Source organism: Orycteropus afer, unplaced genomic scaffold (assembly GCF_000298275.1).
Source record: "Orycteropus afer afer isolate SDZICR_OR568_19922 unplaced genomic scaffold, OryAfe1.0 scaffold00100, whole genome shotgun sequence".
NCBI classification, from domain to species: Eukaryota; Metazoa; Chordata; class Mammalia; order Tubulidentata; family Orycteropodidae; genus Orycteropus; species Orycteropus afer.
Genome location: NW_006921687.1, coordinates 3,754,232 through 3,766,922, shown reverse-complemented (window position 1 = coordinate 3,766,922; position 12,691 = coordinate 3,754,232). Strand labels below are relative to the sequence as shown.

The 12,691-nt window shown below is 37.8% G+C and overlaps 1 pseudogene; it reads right to left on the bottom strand.

Annotated features, from left to right (window-relative positions):
* Nucleotides 1-4,867: 4,867 nt before the first annotated feature.
* Nucleotides 4,868-12,691, bottom strand: part of LOC122150178 — a 51,445-nt pseudogene continuing 43,621 nt past the window's right edge.

Below are 12,691 nucleotides of genomic sequence, written 5' to 3'. Positions count from 1 at the left end.
GACTTGCCCAAACAATACCCACTACACTCTTCCTCCTTCTTCCTATAACTATTCTTCACAAACTATTTTTTACTAACCAAAAAAAAAAGAAAGAAAGAAAACTCACTGCCATCGAATCAGATCAGACTCACAGTGACCCCTCCTTAGGTTTCCGAGGTGGTATCACTACAGAAATAGATTGCCCAATCTTCCTTCTGAGGAGTGGCTGGTGAGTTTGAACTGTCAGCCTTCTGGTTAGCAGCTCTGTAAAACAGTTTTCTTCTTCTTAAAAACAGAATATTCTTTTGGATTATTCTTGTATCACAGAATTCTAAATAAAAGCTTATGTTTAATAGTGCCCTGGTTAACTTTACTCCAGAGTGTAATATAAACAGGTTCTGTCAATTTGGTAATTTTTAAAGTTTTCATTCTTATCTGATCAAGTGTCTTATGGCAGCATCCCCCCTCCCCGCCCTGTAATCAGTATTTCTGTTGCTAGGATCTACAAACAAATAAAAGGAAGCGCTAGTGATTATCCAAAAATTTAGCCCATGAAATGAATACCTGGGTGATTGACTATTATAAAGTCTACTAAATTGATCTTCACAGATTAAAAGCATTAGTAAATGCCAGTTCTCCACTTTAGCTTGTAACATGGAAGAATGACTATTAAAGAAAGCGCATACATTTTAGAGACAGACACAACTGACTCTTCCATTTAATAAATTTGTGATTCCAAAGATTTTTACTCCTTTGAACTCTGTGATACATGTATATTATTGGACAAATTATAATTTATATCAAACCACATTTCTTCTCTACAAACACTGTCACTGTAACCACTACATTCAGAGAGGTAAAATGTTAAAATTCCTGCCTTCATTGACATCACAGTCTTGTTGGGAAGCAGAGAAACAAATACATCCTATAACGACCAAAAAATCAAAAAACCAAACTCACTGCAGTCCAGTCAGATCCGACTCATAGCGACCCCTACTTGGGTTTCCAAGGCAGTATCACTATGGATAGTAGATTGCCCAGTTTTCCTTCTGGGGAGTGGCTGGTGGGTTTGAACCACCAGTCTTCTGGTTAGCAGTCAGATGCCTTAGGCACAATGCCACCAGAGCTCCTTTCTAGTTTAAAGGAAGAGGGAAAAAATGTCTAAGATAGTATGTTGGAAAGGATTTAAGTTAAATATTTTATTAAAATCATGTTGCTATAAATAGCTATGAAATTTCCAAAAGCATTAGGTTACCTTTCTTTGTCACTCTTTAAAATTACTGTTAAAGAACAAGTAGGCTTATGCATATATAATTTAATCATTCAATAAATATATCATCAGCAAAAATATTTATGAGTTTTAGATGAGAGAAATTAAATTACAACTACATTTATTTATTTTATAATTGGATCTATTTAATACAACTTCCATTTTACTTTACAGTTTTAAAGAACTTTATACTATATAGCAAATATATATAAATAATTTTCACAAAACCGCTTTGAAGTAGGTATTGTTAATATACTCATTTTACAGAATTTTCAACATTATTGGTAAATAATGAAGAAAAAATGCTTTAATTTCAATTTTTTTAATAGTATTATTTTAAATGTCTTATTTTGAAATATTACAAATATAACAAAATGTAACATAAAACAATGTAAAAACACTCAGGTATCCCTTATTAAATTTTCCATTTTGCCATATTTATATTACTTTGTAACTTTTTATTATGGAAATTTAAAATAGAATAATATAATGAACCCCCATGTAACTATTACCAAGCTTCAACAATTATCAACTCAAGACCAATCTGGATTCAATACACTCTCCTCCACTTATTAAAAGTAGACTTTAGCCACATCACTTATTTTCCTAAGCCTCAGTTTTCTTTACTTAAATGTGATAATAATACCATCCTCAAAAGAGTGAACAGAAAATTAATTAAATAATCCTTGTAAAATGCTTATAACACTGTAAGATTTAGTAAGTCATGAATATCTATTAGTTTGTTTTTCTCCTTATGATGGTTTCAAACTTTGTACAAGTCATAGTCACAGTCCTCCCACTTTGCTCGAAAAGTAAATGAACTCAAAGGAAAACAATCCTCTGAAGAATTAGTTACTGCAATACAGGTTACCGATTACCATCGAGTTGATTCCACTCATGGACAACCTCATATGCCTGAGAGTAGAATTGTATTTCATGGGGTTTTCAATGGCTGAGTTTTCAGAGGCAGATAGCTAGGCCTTTCTTCCAAGTCCTTCTGTATGAACTTGAACCTCCAATATTTCAGTTATCATCTAAGCATGTGGGAACCGTTTACATCACCCAGAGTGCCATTGAAATACAGTATACACTATTTTGATTACCTACTAAAACTTTTGCTTTATCAAACAATGAAGCAATAAGCTATAAACCAATTGATTTACATCATCATTTGTTAAGTTAATTTCCTGGGTACTTTGTTAGTTTTAAAAAGACTTAACCTCTCTAGGAAATAGTCCAGTGAATACTTGACAAATAATTGCACAAAATGCATTTTTTAAATTATTGGAATATATCTCATTTAACTAAGATATATACCACTTTACTGTCCACAAAACATTTTCACTAATAATATATTATTTAATTTTAGTATTTTAGAACTTTGAATGAATGTCATTTGAGTAAATATCTTACTTGACCACATATTTTCTATTCCAAAAACCAAACCCACTGCCATTCAGTCAATCCTGACTCATAGTGACCCTGTAGGACAGAATACAACTGTGCCATAAGGTTTTCAAGGCTGTAATTCTTTACAGGAGGAGACTGCCTCACCTTTCTTCTGTGGAGGGGCTGGTGAGTTTGAACTGTTGACCTTCTGGTAAGCAGTTGAATGCTTAACCACTACATCACCAGGGTGCCTTCTTTTACTATTGTTGTTGCTGTTGTTATGTGCCGTCGAGTCGGACCCGACTCATAGCGACCCCTCCTTGGGTTTCCGAGGCAGTATCACTACAGAAGTAGATTGCCCCATCTTCCTCCCGAAGAGTGGCTGGTGGGTTTGAACTGCCAGCCTTCTGGTTAGCAGTCAAGTGCCTTACACACTACCCTACCAGAGCTCCTATCTTTTACTATTACTAATATCTTATTCAGGCGCTCTGGTAGCATAGTGCCCAAGGCACTGGACTGCTAACCAGAAGGCTGGCGGTTCAAACCCACCAGCCACTCCTCGGAAGGAAGATGGGGCAATCTACTTCCACAGTGATACTGCCTTGGAAACCCAAGGAGGGGTCGCTATGAGTCGGGTCCGACTTGATGGCACACAACAACAACAACAATATCTTATTCAGAAACTCTGGTGGTGTAGTGGTTAAGGCATTTGGCTGCTAACCAAAAGGTCCATGGTTTGAACCCACCAGCTTCTCTGCAGAAGAAAGATGAGGCAGTTGGCTCCCGTAAAGAGTTATAGCCTTGGAAACCCAATAAGGGTAGCTTTGAGTTGGAATTGACTCAAAGGCAGTGAGTTTAGTTTGGTTTTGGAATGTCTTATTCATCTGTTCTTGATATTGTCGAACACAATATTTGAATAGATGTGATTTATTTTTTAAGTGAAAGTTAAGAGAGTAGGATTTTCAACTAATTATAATTTTTAAAAGTAGAAATCCAAACAATTAATATGTTTTCAATTTATTTTTATTTATTCTACAAATAAAAGATTATATAAACATCATTTAGTTTTTATTATATGAAGAAAAATGCAAAGTTAATTTTTCAAATTTGTTCTTTGCAGAAATGTAGATCTCTCTCTTCTAATACCTTCTTCAAAAAGAAGAGTTCTGTTTTTGTAACTCAGAAGCTAAGTGAACATAAGATAAGAAAGGGATAAACATCATAAAAGAGTTATTATTTCAGGAAATAACTTGCTTAAGTCCCTTGAATTGCAATAAAGTTATGTTATTACATTCTCTGCTTCTTTGGGTTAATGGCAATTGTGGAAGTTGAAAATCAGGCTTTAAGAGCTGGATCATTGTAATGTATTTATGAAAACATTTTTCATTCTGTGACTATTATTTTTTTTAAGACATTCTTTTAGAGAATATAAATTAATGTGTTTATATTTCCTTTATATTTTTCTCTTCTAGTTCAAAATGATTTCTTAATTCAGGGGCTGCTTAGAAATTTTGATGAAAGGAATGACCCAGGTCAGAGTAGCAATTTTAAAAACTGCACTCAGGGCAGGAGGTGGGGAGAGACGGGGATCATTTTCTGGAAACTAGAGAGTTTATATCTATGATGATAGGAAAACTATCATTGATTAGTGGAGAAATGATAGAATAGATCTTTCATTTGAGATTTTTTAAAATACATATTTCTAGACAATAAAAATTTGTTTGGTTTTCATTTTGAAGAAAAAGTAGGAGGTCTCTACACTGAGAATTACAAAATATTGGTGACAGAAATAAAGGAGGCCTAAGAAATAGAGAGATATTATGGATATAGCATGTATGGATTGGAACACTCAATATTGTTAGGATGTCAGTCTTTCCCAAATTGAGGTATAGATTCAGTGTAATCCCAATAAAAATCTGTGGTGAATTGCTTGATGTGGCCCTTCTAGCCATTGTCCTCCATTCTGTGATGTTTTGTAAATGCCATTATCCATGCCTGTTTGGGGTGGTGTAGTTAAGGTCAGGTATCAACCTGGCTGGGCAGCTAGTAGTAGTCGTTCCCTATAATGACTGGCAATCGACTCTGTGATGGGATTTAGGTTGATTCTGTTGGGGCAACACAGGTGGAATGTATCTTGAGTCCTGCCTTGCTAGAGGGTATAATTCAAATCACCACCCTTAACTTCCTTGAGGGTATATCTATGAATCTCCTGGGAAGATTTGCCCTCCTCTTGCTCTGGTTTTGTGTCTTGGTTCATCCTCATCTCACCCCTGGATTTGGGACAGCAGCCATCATCTTATCTGCTGATTGAGGTTCATCAAACCCTGAGAATTGGGAGGATCCTCCAGACCTACTCAAGGACCTGGGACTCGCCAGTCTGCCAGCCTCCACCACTACTACATGAGATGAAGCCTTGGGTGTCTGTGAGTTCTGTGAGGCATTACAGCGAAATACAGAACCCTAAAACTGGGGAAATTAGTGGGAGGAGGAGTTAATTTCTAAAATGATGGAGTGGTATGGTAGTTTGGACATTTGGGACATCTTTAACCTCCGCCTCATGGGGACCAGCCTTGTGCTCATCTTTCTGAGAGAAATTGTTCAAGCAAAATTCCAGCATGCTTTTATTTTTGCAGATATCGAGGTGATTTTAAAATTCACATGTAAATGCAAAAGACTGAGAGAATAGTCTAATCAACTTTAAAAAATAACAAAGCTGAAGGACTTATGCTACCTAATTGTAAGATTTATAATAAAGCTACAAAAATCAAGACAGTATGGTATTGGTGTAAGAAACAAATATATCAATGCAAAAAATAGAGTGCAGAAATAGACTCAGACATATATAGTTAATTGATTTTTGACATAAAGCAAAGGGAATTCAGTAGATAAAGAATTTGACTTTTCAAAAAATAATGCCAGAACAATTGGATGTCTATATGCAAAAATATGAATTTTGATTATATCTCATACCATATGCAAAAATTAATTCAAAATGAATTATAAATCTAAATGTAAAACTGAAAATTATAAAACTTCTATAAAAAACATAGGAGAAAATCTTTGTTACCTTAGGATAGGGAAAGGTGTCTTAAATGACAGCAAAAGCGTGATTCATAAAAGCGAAAAAAAAAAAAAACTGAAAAATTGGACTTCATCAAAATTAAGAACTTCTTACCTTTAAGAGATATTTTTAAGAGAATAATAATAATAATAATAAAGACACAGTCTGGGAGAATATATTTGAAAATCACATATTTGATAAAGAACTTGTATTCAGAATATACAAAGACTTCTCAAAATTCAGTAGTAAGGAAACAAACAACACAATTTAAAACAATGGGAAAAAAAAAGATATGTGGATGGCAAATAAACACATGAAAAAATGTTCAACATCATTTAAAAAAAAAAAACAACTCCCTGCCATTGAGTCGATTTTGACTCATAGTGACCCCTTCTTGGGTTTCACTACAGAAGTAGATTGCCCAACCTTCCTTCCAAGGAGTGGCTGGTTAGTTTGAACCACCAGCCTTCTGGTTTGCAGTCAAATACCTTAGGCACTACTCCACCAGAGAGTAAATGAAAATTAAAACAACAATGGGATATCACTACATTCCTATTAGAATGTCTAAAGCCAGGAAGACTGACCATATGAAGTGTTGGTGAGGATGTGAAACAAATGAAACTCTCAACAATTATTCTTGGGAGTATAAAATAGTACAATCACTTTAGAAAACAGTTTGGCAATTTATTTAAAATTGGAACTTATACTTACCATGTTCCCATCAGGGGAAGTACAGAGGGAAAGATTACAAAGGATGTGAGAAAATTTTAGCAGGGGGTTGGTGGCAGGAGTAGTATAAAGGATTTATTAAGTACCTTGAATGTGGTGATGGTTTCGTGGTTGTGTATGTATGTCAAAACTCACCAAATTGTATACTTAACATATGTGCAGTTTGTTATTTATAGATTATACTTTTATTACTGTTAAAAATAAAATGAAAAATTTGAATTTACACACCAATCACTAAACCCAACAATGAAAAAATTAAAGAGTTTTACCAACTTCTGTAGTTTGATATTGATCAAACATACAATCAAGATGCATTGATAATTACTGATAATAAGAATGAGAAAAATAGAAGCAAAGATGAAGGATTGGTAGTTGAAAAATATGGTCTTGGTGATACAAACAATGCCTGAGATCATATGATAGAATTTTTCAAGACCAACAATTTATTTATTGCAAATACCTTTTTCAACAACACAAATGACAACTATGCACGTGGACATTGCCAGATGGAATAGATAGGAATCAAATCGACTGTATATGTGGGAAGAGGCAAGCAATATCATCAGTCAGAACAAGGCCAGTGGCTGACTGTGTAACAGACTATAAATTGGTCCTATGCAAGTTCAAGTTGAAACTGAAAAAAATTAAAACAAGTACTCAAAAAACAAAAAACAAAACAAAACAAAAAAGCCTCACTGCCATTGATTCTGACTCATAGCAATCCCTTCTTGGGTTTCCAAGGTGGTATCTCTACAGAAGTAGCTTGCCCAGTCTTCCTTCTTAGGAGTGGCTGGTGGGTTTGAACCACCAGCCTTCTGGTTAACAGTCAAATGCCTTAGTCACTACATCACCAGAGCTCCCAAAACAAGTACACAAGATCCAAAATACAACCTTGATTATAACACACCTGAATTTAGAAACCATCTCAAGAATAGATTTGACTACACTGAACGATGAATTCAAGATCTCCAGGCTGAATGGTGGATTGTTTGCTCACAGACTATTGTAGGCAGCATAACAGAATCCCAATCCACAGAAGAATGTCTCTTTTCCCAGGATGTCCATACACCCCTAGGTAAATTCCCTTTCAATGGATTGACTGCTCAAAACATATACATATGATCCCTTCATGGGAACAACCCACATCACAATTGCTTAAATCACACAGAATTGTGGTGCAGCCAAGTTGACACACAGCTCCAATTATCATGATCCACCCCTTGTCAACTTGGCAGTTGTACAAATCTTCTCAACCATACATACTTTCTAAATAAGGACAATCATAAAGTCATATTTGCACTTAACAAGATATGCTAACATGCATACAGCCAAAACACATTAACTTTATTTACATTTCACAGTTCATAGCAGAAGGAAACAAAAATACTTGATGCACATATACAATGAAGAAATATAACAATCACAGTCCTTGTTTCTACAACTGGTCACATGTCATAGCTGATATTCAGGACTACCTTCTTCCACCACCCATTCTGTATTTCCCTTGACCTCAGCAAGCACCTCAGCTGGTCATAGCTCTTTGCCTGGTGGGGTGACCCAAACCTTCATTCCTGAAGGATCTGAGCCATTAGTAGTCATATCAGAATTTGGTTGCTGTAATTTTTGATTGACTTTAATCACAAGGGATAGTAGTACTAAGAGACGTCCTAACGAATCTTCTGTATTCCAGACATATTCTTCTTTACCTCCATGTTGTAATGTCAATCCAATTTCTCCTTGGTAATCAGGATCTATCACACTAGATAGTACAGTAATACCCTTCTTTGTCTGTTGATCCAGAGGCATGAGGAAGCCAAAATAGCTGGGTGTCATTCTTAGTTTCCAGCACAATGCAATCAGTATTGTGTCTCCAGGTGGGAATGTTCTTCCCTTTGAGACTAAGATCTCCAGACATGTAGAGCATACGATAGCAGGGACAGGAGGCAAAAATTTTTGAGTGGGTCAGTAGGAATAATAGTGAGTGGTACCACTCCCGTTTCCACCCCCTTGGTTCCTGGACCCATGAATCCTGGCTATTGGAGAAACAGAACCATATATTGGACACTGGTTTGGAGCATATACCTGGAGATCATTGCCCTAACCCTTCAAGGTATTGCCACCTAGCTGGCGCTGTAATTCTGTTTTCAGTAGGTCATTCCATTTTTCTATCAAGCCAGCTGCTTCAGGATGATGGGGAACATTGTTAAGACCAGTGAATTCCATGAGTGTAGGTCCATTGTCACACTTCATTTGCTGTGAAGTCAGTCCCTTGATCTGAAGCAATGCTGTGTGGGATACCATGATGGTGGATAAGGCAATTTGTAAGTGCACGAATGGTAGTTTTGGCAGAAGCATTGCATGCAGGGAAGGCAAATCCATATCCAGAATAAGTATCTATTCCAGTAAGAACAAAACACTGTCCTTTCCATGATGGAAGTGGTCCAATGTAATCAACCTGACACCAGGTTGCTGGTTAATCACCCCAGGAATGGTTCCATATCTCGGACTCAGTGTTGGTCTCTGCTGCTGGCAGATTGGGCACTCAGCAGTGGCAGTAGCCAAATCAGCCTTGGTAAGTGGAAGTGCATGTTGCTGAGCCCATGCGTAACCTCCATCCCTGCCACCATTGCCACTTTGTTCATGAGCCCATTGAGCAATGACAGGAGTAGCTGGTGAAAAAGGATGGCTGGTTTCCACTGAACGTGTCATCCTATCCACCTGATTGTTAAAGTCCTCCTCTGCTGAGGTCACTTTTTGGTGGACATTCACATGAGACACACATATCTTTACTCCTTTGGCCCATTCAGAGAGATCTATCCACATACCTCTTCCTCATACATCCTTGTCACCAATTTTCCAATCATGTTCCTTTCAAGTCCCAGACCATCCGGCCAAGCCATTAGCCATTCTCACCAACTGGGTTCTGGAGTGTGGGGCTGCTCTTTCATGTGAGGTACTGGTATGGAGCCATAGCTGCTGCCCAAGAGTGAGGGGGCAGGTCTGCCATGCCCAAGAGGTAGAGGAACAGGGCCCACCAGGCCAAGGGGGTGAGGTTGCCACTTAGAGGAACTAGGGGACTGGAGCCACCCAGTGAGACAGATCTGTACAGATGCCACCCAATGAAGATCTATACAGGTGCCAAGTTGACAAGGGATGGAATTGTGGTAGCTAAGTTTGTGTGTCAACTTGGCTGGGCCTGGTTGAGTGGCTGGGCAGCTGGATGTACTATTTCCCATGATGAGACTGGTAATCAACTCTCTGGTGGAATCTACTGTGAGCAGCTGAGTAGCTGCCTCAGGGATGTGGTCTGCTTCCTCTATATAAGCAGGAGCCTTGGGGAACAGTCTCTACCTTATGGCACCCTTGGACCCTGTATATAGCTATGTCGTTGTTCTGCAGCTTGGCATGCTCTGCCGACCTTGGAACTTACAATGGACTTAAATTAATGGCCTGCTGTGTGGTTTGGTAACATTGAGACTGTGCCATTTTATTTGTCAACCTTGGGCTTGTTAGCTTTAGCAGCCTGTAGCTGCCTGAGTGAAGAGATGTCACTTGCTTCAGTGGATCAGGAGCAAGAGGCAGAGCTGAAGCCCAAAGTTGGGGGGCTTTCACCCAGCACCTAGAGCCTGACAATTTTAACTTGGATTTAAAGCCTCCAAACTGTAAGAGAATAAACTGCTGTTTGTTAAGGCCATCCCATTTGTGGTAGATTCCTGTCAGAGTGGCACTAGGTAACCAAAACACTGGCCAATGTATTTCATGTGCAAGCACCAAGTGAAGGCTTGTGTGTGTCTATGGTGCTGAACAGTGGAACTCCCAGACTAACGTGGACTGCGAGGAAAGGGCTGGTGAATCAGCTAATGATAACCTATGGATCGCAATGGTCTGATCTACAACCAATCAAGGAGATGGCACAGGACTGGGCAACGTTCCTTTCCGAGTTTGTGCCAGAGTTGTGTCACCGTGAGTCAGAGGGTCAATTAGATGGCAGCTAACAATACCAAAACAGCACAGAAATGCCATTAGTGCCAAGCAAACACTTAACACAATTCAATTTGATCATCCCAGGTGAGGCTTTGTACATCATGTGAAATTTCAATTTGTTAAATTGAGCAAAGATAGTACCAACAAAGTAATTAAACATGAAGCAAGTTATTGTTTGTTTTCATATGTATTTTTCTGGCATTTTATGTTTTTAGGAAGGTTTTTCATAGCAGTCATAAACTAACATTTTGTTTTAGTTGTCTACTAAGGTCTCAGCATTTGGTATTAATGCATTTGTGTATCTCTCTCCTCCCCTTCTTTTTTCTGTTCTTCATGATCAATCTGGGTAGAGGTTTATTAATTTTATTAATAATTTCCAAGAACCAAGTTTGGTTTTACTGATTTTTTTCTCCATGGATTTTCTATTTCCTTAGTTTCTGTGTTTAACTTTTATTTTTTCCTTTCATTTCTTATACTGGGTTTAACTGGCACTTCTTTTTCTATCTTCTTAGGGTAGAAATTTAATCATTAATTCGAGAGCTTTCTTTTATTTAATATAAGCATTTAATGCTATAAATTTCCTTCTAAGTACTGCAAGTACTTCTAAGTACAGATATATTATAACTTTACTTTCAATTCTCTTTTGATCTATTGGTTATTTAGAAGTGCTGTTTGTTTTTTCAAGCATTTATGTTTTCCAAGTATCTTTCTGATACTGATTTCTAGTTTAATGCTATTTTAATCAAAGAAAACATTTTGTATGAGTTCAGTACTCTAAAATTCATTGTCTTGTGTTACCTTGTTGATTGTTCACTATACACTTAAAATAACATATATTTTGTTTTTTTGCTACTTAAGATCTGTATGTGTGAATTAGGTCAAGTTGGTTGATAGTGTTGTTCAAGTCTTCTGAATGTGTCCTGATTTTCTGTCTACTTTTTCTATCAATCACTGAGAGGGGAGAGTGTTGAAAACTCTAACTGTAATTGTGGATTTGCTTATTTCTTCTTTTAAACACAGAAGTCGCCCAAAATAATATTAAAGGATAAAAACATGGTAAAGTCAGGGAAAAATGAACCAGAGTGTCTAGAAATGGATAAAAGAGATAAGAGAAGGGAGAGAGAAAGAGAAATGTGAAGGAAAGTGCAGTGAATTGCTTGATGTGGCCCTTCTAGCTATTGTCCTCCATTTTGTGATGCATTATAAATCCTATTATCCATGCCTGTTTAGGGTGGTGCGGTAGGTAAGGTTGTGTGTCAACTTGGCTGGACAGCTGGTAGGCAGTTATTCCCTATAATGACTGGCAATCAGCTCCATGGTGGAATTTGCCGTGAGCAACTGAGTAGCTGCTTTTAAACTCCTGATTGTTAAAGTCACCTACTTGGGTTATTTCTGTTGATGCAGAGCCCCACCATGCTGGAGGGTATTACTCAAATTACCACCCTTAGCTTCCTAGTGAGTATACATATGAATCCTCTGGGAAGGTTTGCCCTCCTCTTGCTCTAGTTCTACATTTTGGCTCATCATCATCTCACCCCTGGATTTGGAACAGCAGCCATCATCTGATCTGCTGATTGACGTTCATCAAACCTCGAGAATTGGGAGGATCCTCCAGACCCACTTACAGACCTAGGACTTGCCAGTCTGCCAGCCTCCCAGTCTCCACCACCACTATGTGAGATGATCCCTTGGGTGTCTTTGAGTTCTGTGAGGCATTACAGCAAAATACAGAACCCTAAGACAGGGGAAGTAACTGAGAGGAGTAAAGAAGTTAATGTCTGAAATGATGGAGCGTCGGTAGTTTGGACATTTGGGACATTTTTAACCTCCACCTCATGGGGACGAGCATTCTGCTGATCTTTCTAAGGGAAATTGTTCAAGCAGAAGAATAGACAAATAAGCAGAGATTGGAACTCCAAAATAGTAGTAAGTAAAAGATTACAATGGCAAGACAGTGGTCTGGGAGAAAAGATTCTACAGAAGCTTCCATAAATTGTTGTTGTTATGTGCTGTCGAGTCTGACCTGACCCATAGTGACCCCTCTTTGGGTTTCCAAGGCAGTATCACTACAGAAGTAGATTGCCCCATCTTCCTTCCAAGGAGTGGCCAGTGGGTTTGAACTGCCAGCCTTCTGGTTAGCAGTTAAGTGCCTTAGGCACTACGCTATTAGGGAAGGGTAAAAGGTGAGAGCTTCGTTGGAGAGGGGTGTAGAACAAGTTAGTCAGAGTGTGTAACTATGAGAGCTGCCAAATATGCCAACTGTAGGAGGTGGGAAGAAA